A 12,065-nucleotide genomic window follows, 5' to 3' on the forward strand; every position below is an offset into this window, starting at 1 on the left:
CAGGATTTCACTGGTCAGGCTGTTATATCCTGACTATCTTCGCCACCTCACTCTTAGTTGTGAAGCTGGTTCGGAACCCAAAGTGTTTATCATCGCTTTGCCACCACAGGCACTGCCTGACCCATTGAGTGCTTCCAGCAGTTTATTGCCTTCTTTTTGCTCCAGATTCCAGCATCTGCAATCTCTTGTGTCTCCTGTGTACCCAAGATGGTTTCATATTTACAGATGATCAATGGTATGTCCTCCTAGATGTCTTTGTGTCCTCAGTTTGATTGCAGGAAATACTCAGTATTTCAAGCATTATCTGTAGTTAAAGAAAGAGTTAATATTTCAAAACACCAGAAACTGGAAAAGTTTAGAGATGAATGTTTTAACATGGAGAGACTGAAAAGCCAAGAAGCAAACAAGATCAATGTTCTTTGATACCTAGAACTTGGCTTGTCTCTCTAACTATTGCACTTATATAGCTAATCAAAGAAAGTCATTGGTTGTAGAGCACTTCAAAGAGAATCAGTTCAGAGTTGAGGCAAGTGAAGTCATCCATACTGGTTCAAGAGCCAGATAGTTGAAAAGTAATAATTATTCCTGAACCTGGTGCTGTGGAACCTAAGGCTTCTTCCCAATGGTGTCAGTGAGAAGAGAACATGGTCTTGATGGTGGGGAGGGGGGGCGGTCCTGCATGATGGATGTTGCTTTCTTGTGGCAGTGCTCGTTCTAGATGTGCTCAATGGTGGGGAGGGCTTTGTAGACTTTTCCATTCTTAGGCACTAGCATTTTCATACCAGACCATGCTGCAAACAGTCAGGATACTCTTCACTGTGCATCTATAGAAGTTTATCCAAGTTTTAGATGACATGCCAAATCTATGAAGATTTCTAATAAAGTATAAGTGTTGTCATGCATTTTTTGAAATGACGTTTACATGCTGGTCCCAGGACAGATTGTTTGATATGACAGCACCAAGGAATTTAAAGTTACTGGCCCTCTGATCTTCTAATGAGGACTGACTCATGGACCTCCAGTTTCTTCCTCCTGTACTGAATAATCAGCTGGGTTTTGCTGTCATCTGGGTCATGCTGCATATAATCTCAATGAAAACTGAACACATTCAAATCATTATTTCTTAACTTATGATAAGAGATGATTTTTTGTTCTCTCATCACCTTCCTCAAGGCTCTCATTAACAACTATAGCCCTCAAGAATAAGCCATGTCTATCCATGATGGTATTATCAAGCCACTCTTCTTGTTGTCATTAGGTCTCTCCTCAAAGTATATACTGTGTCCTTTTTTACTTTATATTTCCAGATAATTTTAACTTCTCCCTGCTTCAGGCTGTAGTTTGACTCTGAAATTTGCTGATCGCCAAAGTAGGTCTACAACAGATGTTTTAAACTCCTCTCTGGAAAATCTAGACAATTAAATTATGTCAGACTATGTCAGACTATTGTTTACTGACTACAGCTTGCCTTCAGGATTGTTATTATTCCAAGCAAACTCATCATCAAACTCGAGGAAATATGCAGATGCTGGAAATTCAAGCAACACACACAGAATGCTGGTGGAACACAACAGGCCAGGCAGCATCTATAGGAAGAAGCACTGTCAACGTTTCAGGTCGAGACCCTTCGTCAGGAATAACTGAAAGAAAAGATAGTAAGAGATTTGAAAGTAGGAGGGGGAGGGGGAAATGCAAAATGATAGGAGAAGACTGGAGGGGGTGGGGTGAAGCTAAGAGTTGGAAAGGTGATTGGCAAAAAGGATACAGAGCTGGAGAAGGGAAAGGATCATGGGATGGGAGGCCTAGGGAGAAAGAAAGGGGGAAGGGAACACCAGAGGGAGATGGAGAACAGGCAGAGTGATGGGCAGAGAGAGAACAAAAAGGGGAGGGGGGAAAATAAATAAATCGGGGATGGGGTAAGAAGGGGAGGAAGGGCATTAACGGAAGTTAGAGAAGTCAATGTTCAAATTCTTGATATTGGGAGTTAATGGCTGCTTCTGCAACTATATCCTTGATTTTCTCACCAACAGATCACAATCAATAAGGAGAGGCAGCAACATCTCTACCACGATTGGTCTAAAGACTGGGTCTCCTCAAGATTTCATCCTCAACTCCCTAATCTGTTCCCTGTACACTCATGACTGTGTGGACAGATTCTTCTGTAGCTCCATCTGCAAGTTTGCAGATGACGCCAGCATAGTGAGCCATATCTCAAGTAACAATGAGTCCGAGTATGGGAAGGAGATCGAGAGATTAGTGGCCTGATGTAATGACAACAACCTTATCCTCAAGGACAATTACTTCAGAAAGGGGAGCAGTGCACATGCTCCAATCTACATCAATAGCATCAAGGTTGAGAGGGTCGAAACCTTCATGTTCCTACATCCAAACATCACTAATAGTCTGTCCTGGACCTGCCACATTGATGTCATGACCAACAAGATTCAAGATTGTTTAATGTCATTTCCAGTACGTAAGTGTAAAGGAAAACAAAATAGTTATTACTACAGATCTGATGCAGCATATAAAAAAATCACAATAAGATAAAGATAAAGTTAAAGATCTCGGAGCTCAAATGGGGACAAAGTTTATTTAGAATGCTATTGCCTTGCTTCTATTGTTTGCCTGTTTGGTGTTTTTTCTCTCTCTCTCCCTCTACACAGTGATTTTTGATCTTTTTTAACTGGATTATTCAAGTTTCCTGCTTTATGGCTACCTGTATGCAGACAAATTGCAAGGTGTAAAATTTTTACATTCCTTGATAATAAATATGCTTTCAATCTTTGAATTAAAAACAATAAATATAAGTACATAAGATAGCTTATAAATATATAGATTGATTTATGTCCATGAAGTGACACTAGGCACAGAAGTGTCTGTACATAAATTAACTCTGAAAGGAAATAATAAATTAGTGGTGATGGGGGTGTGGAGGGATGGGTTATTGGGTGGGGGTGTTGATCAGCCTTACAGCTTGTGGAAATAACTATTTTTGAGTCTGGTGGTCCTGGTGTGTATACCATGTAGCCTTCTCTCCAGTGGTAGAGGATGATGCCAGTGAATCATTGAGCAGTTTTGACTACCCATTGTAGAGCCTTCTTGACCACCACAGTGCAGTTTCCATACTATGCAGCATGTCAGGATGCTCTCTATTGTGCATCTGTATAATGTCATGAGTATTGAAGTGCGTAGTCCAGCTCTCATTAGCTTTCTCAGCAAGTAGAGACGCCGGTAAGCTTTCTTGGTTGTGTAGGATGTGTTGTGAGAGATATGTACTCCCAGGCATTTGAAAAAGTTCACAGTTTCAACTGTTGTGTCGAAGTAAAGAGGGCATGAGTGATGGTCGAGGAGGTTACCAGGAAAGTGGATGAAGGGAAGGCAGTGGATGTTGTCAACACCCAGTCAAGTCAAGTCAAATCACTTTTATTGTCCTTTCGACCATAATTGCTATGTACAGTACATAGTAAAAATGAGACAACATTTTTCAGGACCATGGTGTTACATGACACAATATAAAAACTAAACTGAACTACGTAAAAAACAAAAAAAAAACAATTACACTAGACTACAGACCTACCCAGGACTGTATAAAGTGCACAAAACAGTGCAGGCATTACAATAAATAATAAACAGGACAGTAGGGCAAGGTGTCAGTCCAGGCTCTGGGTGTTGAGGAGTCTGATAGCTTGGGGGAAGAAACTGTTACATAGTCTGGTTGTGAGAGACCAAATGCTTTTGTGCCTTTTCCCAGATGGCAGGAAGGAGAAGAGTTCGTATGAGGGGTGCGTGGGGTCCTTCATAATGCTGTTTGCTTTGCGGATGCAGCGTGTAGTGTAAATGTCAGTGATGGTGGGAAGAGAGACACTGATGATCTTCTCAGCTGACCTCACTATCCGCTGCAGGGTCTTGCGATCCAAGATGGTGCAATTTCCGAACCAGGCAGTGATGCAGCTGCTCAGGATGCTCTCAATACAACCCCTGTAGAATGTGATGAGGATGGGGGGTGGGAGATGGACTTTCCTCAGCCTTTGCAGAAAGTAGAGATGCTGCTGGGCTTTCTTTGCTATGGAGCTGGTGTTGAGGGACCAGGTGAGATTCTCCACCAGGTGAACACCAAGAAATTGGTGCTCTTAACAATCTCTACCGAGGACCCGTTGATGTTCAGTGGGGAGTGGTCGCTCTGTGCCCTCCTGAAGTCAACAACCATCTCTTTTGTTTTGTTCACATTCAGAGTCAGGTTGTTGCCTCTGCACAAGTCCGTTAGCCGCTGCACCTCCTCTCTGTAAGCTGACTCATTGTTCTTGCTGATGAGACCCACCACAGTCGTGTCATCAGCGAAATTGATGATGTGGTTTGAGCTGTGTGTTGCAGCCCAGACATGGGTCAGCAAAGTGAACAGCAGTGGACTGAGCATACAGCCCTGGGTGGCCCCTGTGCTCAGTGTGATGGTGTTGGAGATGCTGCTCCCGATCTGGACTTACTGAGGTCTCCCAGTCAGGAAATCTAGAATCCAGTTGCAGAGGGAGGTGTTCAGGCCCAGTAGGCTCAGTTTTCCAATCAGTTTCTGAGGGATGATTGTGTTGAATGCTGAACTGAAGTCTATGAATAGCATCCGAACGTATGGACTTCAGCAAGGCCCTTGACAAGGTCCCACATGGGAGGTTAGTTATGATGATTCAGTCGCTAGGTATACATGGTGAGGTAGTAAATTGGATTAGACATTGGCTCGATGGGAGAAGCCAAAGAGTGGTAGTCGAGCATTGCTTCTCTGAGTGGAAGCCTGTGACTAGTGGTGTGCCACGGGGATCAGTGCTGGGTCCATTGTTATTTGTCATCTATATCAATGATCTGGATGATTTTGTGGTAAATTGGATCAGCAAATTTGCTGATGATGTAAAGATTGGAGGTGTAGTGGACAGTGAGGAAGGTTTTCAAAGCTTGCAGAGGGATTTGGACCAGCTGGAAAAATGGGCTGACAAATGGCAGATGGAGTTTAATGCAGGCAAATGTGAGATATTGCACTTTGGAAGGACAAACCAAGGTAGAACATGCAAGGTAAATGGTAGGACAATGAGGAGTGCAGTAGAACAGAGGGATCTGGGAATACAGATACATAATTCCCTAAGGTTATAAAGAGAGCTTTTGGTACATTGGCCTTTATAAATCAAAGTATTGAGTATAAGAGTTGGAATGTTATGGTGAGGTTGTACAAGACATTTGTGAGGCTGAATTTGCAGTATTGTGTGCAGTTTTGGTCACCTAATTACAGGAAGGATATTAATAAGGTTGAAAGAGTGCAGAGAAGGTTTACAAGGATGTTGCTGGGACTTGAGAAACTGAGTTACAGAGAAAGGTTGAATAGGTTAGGTCTTTACTCCCTGGAGCGTAGAAGAATGGGGGGGAGATTTGATAGAGGTGTATAAAATTATGATGGGTATAGATAGAGTGAATGCAAACAGGCTTTTTCCACTGAGGCTAGGGGAGAAAAAAAAACAGAGGACATGGGTTAAGGGTGAGAAGGGAAAAGTTTAAAGGGAACATTAGCGGGGACTTCTTCACACAGAGAGTGGTGGGAGTGTGGAATGAGCTGCCAGTTGAAGTGGTGAATGCAGGCTCACTTTTAACATTTAAGAAAAGCTTGGACAGGTACATGGATGAGAAGGGTTTGGAGGGATATGGTCCAGGTGCAGGTCAGTGGAACTAGGAAGAAAAATGGTTCGGCACAGCCAAGAAGGGCCAAAAGGCCTGTTTCTGTGCTGTAATGTTCTATGGTTCTATGTGAGTTCTGCTGAAATCAATAACCATCTTCTTTGTGTTGTTGACCTTGTTGTTTCCAATTTTTATTGATCCATCAAACAAAGCATTTTGGCTGGATATATGACAGCTTGGTATGTGACCACAAGAAACTGCAGAGCCTAATGGATACAGCTCAGCACATCACAGGAACTAACCTCCCTCTATGAACTCTGTCTATCCTTCTTACTGTCTCCATGAAGCAGCCAACAAAATCAAACGTTCCACTCACCCGAAGCATTCTCCCTTCTACCTTTTCCCATCAGGAAAAGATGCAAAAGCCCAAAACCAAATACCACCAGGCTCAAGGACAGCTTCTAATCCATTGTTATCAGACTCTTGAATGTAAAATAAGATGCACTCTATCTCACAATCTACCTCATTATAATCTTGCATTGTTTACTTGCATCGCATGTTTTTCAAACAGGAGAAAATCTGCAGATGCTAAAAATCTAAGCAACACACACAAAATACTGGAGGAACTCAGCAGGCCAGGCAGCATCTATGGAAAAGAGTACAGTCAACATTTTGGACCGAGACATTTTTGTAGTTTTTACACTTTATTCTGCATTGTTATTGTTTTACCTTATTCTAGCTCAGTGCACTGATTTGATCTCTATAGACAGTTGTCATGACAAGCTTTTCGTTATATCTTGTTACATGTGACAATGATAAACAAATAAATTATTAGTTTCAATACTGAGTACTGTTCAACAATGAGGAGTCTGCTTCATTAGCTGAGGAGAAACAATGGTTATTATTAGCTAAATGTTTTCTGCTCAGTATCATGAGACTTCATGAGTTCTGAATCAGCTGAGAACTTGCAGGGACATTGACTCCTCACCGTACATGGTGCTATGACTTCTAATATGTCAGTCACACCCATTAGACAAGGTATGCTTAAACGTAGTGAAAGAGAAGTGTGGATTATTGAGACTACATCAAGAAGATTCAACGTTTGTCTGAATTACAGTATTGTTTCACCCAAAGTAAAGGACATTATTGAATGTGTACAGCCACCGACCCCCCAACAATGCAACAAAGCAAAAAAAAACACAACAAATTGCATCAACTCCTTGTCCCTTTCCAGAAGATTTTACACCTCAAACCTACTTCCTGGAAAAAAATACTCGATCGTTGAACACTCAAATCTATTTGTGCACAGAATTTACCATCAGATTAACAACACTAATCACTCCAATTTTAGATAACTTATCTTGAGAATTTTGATCAGTAGTTTCAGGATCACTAACCATCTCTTTAAGCACCCACACTGTAAAACTTTACAAGAATATTGTAAATTTCAATGAGCTCATCTCACTCCAAGAAAATGTTGCTCAAACTAAATCCATTATTCCACTCAGGATAACTCAGTTATCATCAAAGTCAGTTTAGAGACCGCTTTACACCAGTTCTAAGGGTTTTGTCTCAATAAACTAAAGCTGCAAATCTATATTGATATCCACAAATGCTACATAGCAAGTTAACACACTTAGTTATATAGTCTAGTTTCCTTGCATCAACATAATTTATCTTGTTTCACTAGTTGCTCTGTAGACCACAGGTCTTTTTAGCAGTTAGTTGTGAATTAGATGGCAAGGACTGTATTATTTTACTTAATGTTGTAGCGATGTTGTCTTTTTTCATGCAGTATTATTTCACACAGGAAGTATTAATCTTTTTTGCAGGGGAACCTAATCAATAGTTTAACTGATAATGAATTCATCATGAATACAGGGTGGTCCATTGCATGTTCCACTGCTGCTTTAATTTTAAAGGATTGATGTCATCCATACTTTCTTAATTAGGCTTGTAAAGTTATTTTTCAGTTTTGCACTTCACCTTTCTTTTCATTGAACTTACATCACATTGATGTAATTTAAACAGTCATAACATGCTGTGTTGAAATATATTTAATACGATGATATAGTAAAAAGATATGCAACTTGATAAAATCTGAAAGTATGCTATTCATAGCTTCAAAGTGCTCATATAAAAATAATTCTATCACACAAACATCAAAATAGTTTGGTTTACTACAAGCTGATATTTGCAAGAAGTCTAATCTTTCTCGATCTGGTTTGACACCTGATTTATTTTGGATGTCTTCATTCTCTCTGAACTCTGTGTGATTTCCACTTTTGTGTTTCACCCACCATTAAGATTTGAGATTGGTATTTCAACAAGTATCTTTTGATCGTATCTTTTGATCATGGATGAACTTTTGGTTAGGTTCCCAGACAGGTAAATCACAGGAGTGTGTGATCATGTGTCAGCAACCCCTTTGAAGCCTTTCCCTATTGTTATTTCCACTGATTGCGCACACTGGCACTAGTTTAGTCATTTGCAAAATTCACAATTAATTTATTTAGCTTTCTAACAATAGGAATTTTGCAAATGCAAATGTTTGCAATTTCGGCAGTCTTACAAGTTAGCTTCCTTGAAAAGTTAAAGACATGGCTGGTCACACACAATAGCACCTCTGCAATATGATTGCTTCCCTACTTGGTGCCACCAGGTTTTCCTGGCAGAAGTCAATAAATGAATAATCTCTCATACAGAACAAAGTGGATGAACTTAGAGCGTGGATCAGTACTTGGAGCTATGATATTGTGGCCATTACAGAGACTTTGATGGCTCAGGGACTGAAATGGCTATTAGAGTGCCAGACTTTAGATCTTTCTGAAAGGACAGGGAGGGAAGCAAAAGAGATGGGGGTGTGGCACTGCTGATCAGAGATAGTGTCATGGCTGCAGAAAAGGAGGAAGTCATGAAGTGATTGTCTACTGAGTCTTTGTGGGTAGAAGTTAGGAACAGCAAGGGGTCAATAACTCCACTGGGTGTTTTTAATTGACCAGCCAATAGTAACAGTGACATTGAGGAGCAGATAGGGAGACAGATTCTGGAAAGGTGTAATAATAACAGGGTAGTCTTGGAGGGAAATTTTCATTTTCCCAATATTGATTGCCATCTCCCTAGAGTAAGGGGTTTAGATGGGGTGGAGTTTGTTAGGTGTGTTCAGGAAGATTTTCTAACACAATATGTAGATACACCTACAAGAGGAGAGGCTGTACTTGACCTGGCATTGGGAAATGAACCTGGTCAGGTGTCAGGTCTCTCAGTGCGAGAGCATTTTGGAGATAGTGATCACAATTCTATCTCCTTTGCCATAGTATTGGAGAGAGATAGGAACAGACGTCAGGAAAGTGCATAATTGGAGTAAGGGGAAATATGAAGCTGTCAGGCAGGAAGTTGGAAGCATAAATTGGAAACAGATGTTCTCAGGAAACTGTACGGCAGAAATGTGGCAAATGTTCAGGGGATATTTGCGTGGTGTTCTGCATAGGTACATTCCAATGAGAAAGGGAAAGGATAATATGATACAGGATCCATGGTGTACAAGGGCTGTTGAAAATTTAGTCCAGACATTCTACAAATATGTGAAGAGCAAGAGGATAAGATGTGAGAGAATAGGACCAATCAAGTCTGACAGTCAAAAAGTGTGTATGGAACCAGAGGAGATCGAAGAGGTACTTAATGAATATTTTGCTTCAGTATTCACTGCAGAAAAGGACCTTGATGACTTACAGCAGACTGAAAAGCGTGAGCACATATACATTAAGAAAGAGGACATGCTGGAGTTTTTGGAAAGCATCAGGTTGGATAAGTCACTGGGACCGGAAAAGATATACCCCAGGCTACTGTGGGAGGTAAGGGAGGAGATTGCTAAGCCTCTGACAATGATCTTCGCATCATCAATAGGAATGGGAGAGGTTCTGGAGGACTGGAGGGTTGCAGATGTTTTTCCCTTATTGAAGAAAGGGAGTAGAGATAGTGAGTCTTACTTCAGTAGTTGATAAGTTGATGGAGAAGATCTTGAAAATCAGGATTTATGAACATTTGGAGAGGCAGTTTGATTAATAGGACTGGATGTTACAATTCCTGAAGTTTCTTCACTGCACTTGACTTGAGTGGAAGTAGTTCTTAACGATGACCACTAGATGATGTTACCACCATTACGACACATCTTCAGTTGTGTACAGACAGACAGACAGACAGACAGATATACTTTGTTGATCCCGAGGGAAATTGGGTTTCATTACAGCTGCACCACGATTAGTGAACAAATATAGCAATATAAAACCATAAATAATTAAATAATAATAAGTTAATCATGCCAAGTGGAAATACGTCCAGGACCAGCCTATTGGCAAAATACGTCCAGGACCAGCCTATTGGCTCAGGGTGTCTGACACTCCGAGGGAGGAGTTGTTATGTTTGATGGCCACAGGTAAGAATGACTTCCTATGACGCTCAGTGTTACAACTCGGTGGAATGAGTCTCTGGCTGAATGTATTCCTGTGCCTAACCAGTACATTATGGATTGGATGGGAGTCATTGTCCAAGATGGCATGCAACTTGGACAGCATCCTCTTTTCAGACACCACCGTCAGAGAGTCCAGTTCCATCCCCACAACATCACTGGCCTTAAGAGTGAGTTTGTTGATTCTGTTGGTGTCTGCTACCCCAGCACACAACAGCAAACATGACAGCACTGGCCACCACAGACTCAACACCTCAACATCACTGGGTGTTTTGGCCTTTTGTCACAAGACGCCCTCTGCCGAGGCAGGCCCACCACAGGCTGATCAGACCTGGGTGTGTGTCACATGGTTAGTCTCTAGGTGGTCACTTGGCAGCCCAGACAGCATCCCTTCTTTTCAGCCACAGCCAGTGACTGCTCATTTCGGTGGCATTAGCAAGTGCTTTGATTGCCTTCCTATGGGCCTGACCTCTGACTCCCACTTCCCTCAGCAGCCTTACGGTGGAACTGGCTACAAAGCTCCTGCACCCCACCTTTTACGTTCCAGCCTCGCTCCTCTGCTTTAACCGCAAGGTTGGCATATCACAGCCTTTCCCAGGGGACCGTCAGCTCAGTGATAAAGACAGGGGTTGGACCAAAGGACCAGGTCAGGCCGCAGGTTGGTCGTTGCAATTTCAGATGGGAAGGTAAGTTTCTGGCCTAAATCGACACGCATTTCCCAGTCCCTGGCTGCACTCAGTGGGCATGAGTCATGAGGCAAGGGGTTAGCCCCCTGTTTCTCTCCTTCCCGGATGAAGAACGGTAGTTGTGGGACCATTGTCTGGGCATTGAGAGGCCTTGCGTTGGTGGTTACTCTCCTACACTCAAGCTCAGCTGCCAAACACCTCAGCACTTGGTTGTGTCACCAGTGTATCTGCCTTGTATTAGGCTGGTCTTGCAACTAACCAAGATGTGCTTGAGGGATGCCGGAACTGTGCACAGAGGACGGACTGGATCCTCTCCCAGACAAAGAGTTAGGTTTGTAGGAGAGGGTAAGACATCATATATTGCTCTGATGATAAAGCTCAATCTATTTGACTCCATGATCCGCAGCTCACTCCATGTGATTTTCCTCCTCTCAACACCCTCTCACCTCATCCAGCAGCCTTGCTTGGCTTGGGATATTGCTTTGGCAAATATGGCTGCTTCTTCTTGGTGGCGCACCTCCTCCATCACAGGGTGCCGGCGTTCAATTGTAGTAGCCTTTTTCCAGGAATTAGGACTAGTCAGCATGGCTTTGTCAAAGGCGGGTCATGCCTTACTAGCCTGGTTGAATTTTTTTGAGGATGAAACTAAACATATTAATGAAGGTAGTGCAGTAGATGTAGTGCATATAGATTTCAGCAAGGCATTTGATAAGGTACCCTATGTAAGGCTTATTCAGAAAATAAGGAGGCACAGGATCCAAGGGGACATTGCTTTGTGGATCCAGGACTGGCTTGGCCACAGAAGGCAAAGAGTGGTTGTAGACGGGTCATTTTCTGCATGGAGTTTGGTGACCAGTGGTGTGCCTCAGGGATCAGTTCTGGGACCCCTACTCTTTGTGATTTTTATAACTAACTTGGATGTGGAAGTTGAGGGATGGGTTAGTAAATTTGCTGATGATACTAAGGTTGGAGGTGTCATGGATAGTGTGCAAGGCTGTCAGAGGTTACAGCAGGACATTGGTAGGATGCAAAACTGGGCTGAGAAGTGGCAGATGGAGATCAACCCAGATAAGTGTGAGGTTCATTTTAGTAGGTCAAATATGATGGCAGAATATAGCATTAATGGTAAGATTCTTTGCAGTGTGGAGGATCAGAGGGATCTTGGGGTCTGTGTCCATAGGGCACTCAGAGCTGTTGCGTAGGTTAAGAAGGCATATGGTGCATTGGCCTTCATCAACCGTGGGATTGAGTTCTGGAGCTGA

The 12,065-nt window shown here is 42.3% G+C and overlaps 1 long non-coding RNA gene across 5 annotated transcripts in view; it reads left to right on the top strand.

Moving 5' to 3' along the window:
- The window catches only part of LOC140729081 (uncharacterized), a 136,404-nt gene that overhangs the window by 114,823 nt on the left and 9,516 nt on the right, over nucleotides 1–12,065 (top strand). For 3 of the 5 annotated variants that reach the window (XR_012099259.1, XR_012099262.1, XR_012099260.1), the window contains 2 exons: nucleotides 1,464–1,655; nucleotides 2,031–2,792. This is a non-coding gene — a long non-coding RNA (uncharacterized lncRNA). Of the gene's footprint in view, nucleotides 1–1,463; nucleotides 1,656–2,030; nucleotides 2,793–12,065 lie in introns of those variants that run through there. The other 2 variants (XR_012099263.1, XR_012099261.1) reach the window with 2 other exon arrangements.

The sequence above is a fragment of the Hemitrygon akajei genome, chromosome 6, assembly GCF_048418815.1.
Source record: "Hemitrygon akajei chromosome 6, sHemAka1.3, whole genome shotgun sequence".
NCBI lineage: Eukaryota > Metazoa > Chordata > Chondrichthyes > Myliobatiformes > Dasyatidae > Hemitrygon > Hemitrygon akajei.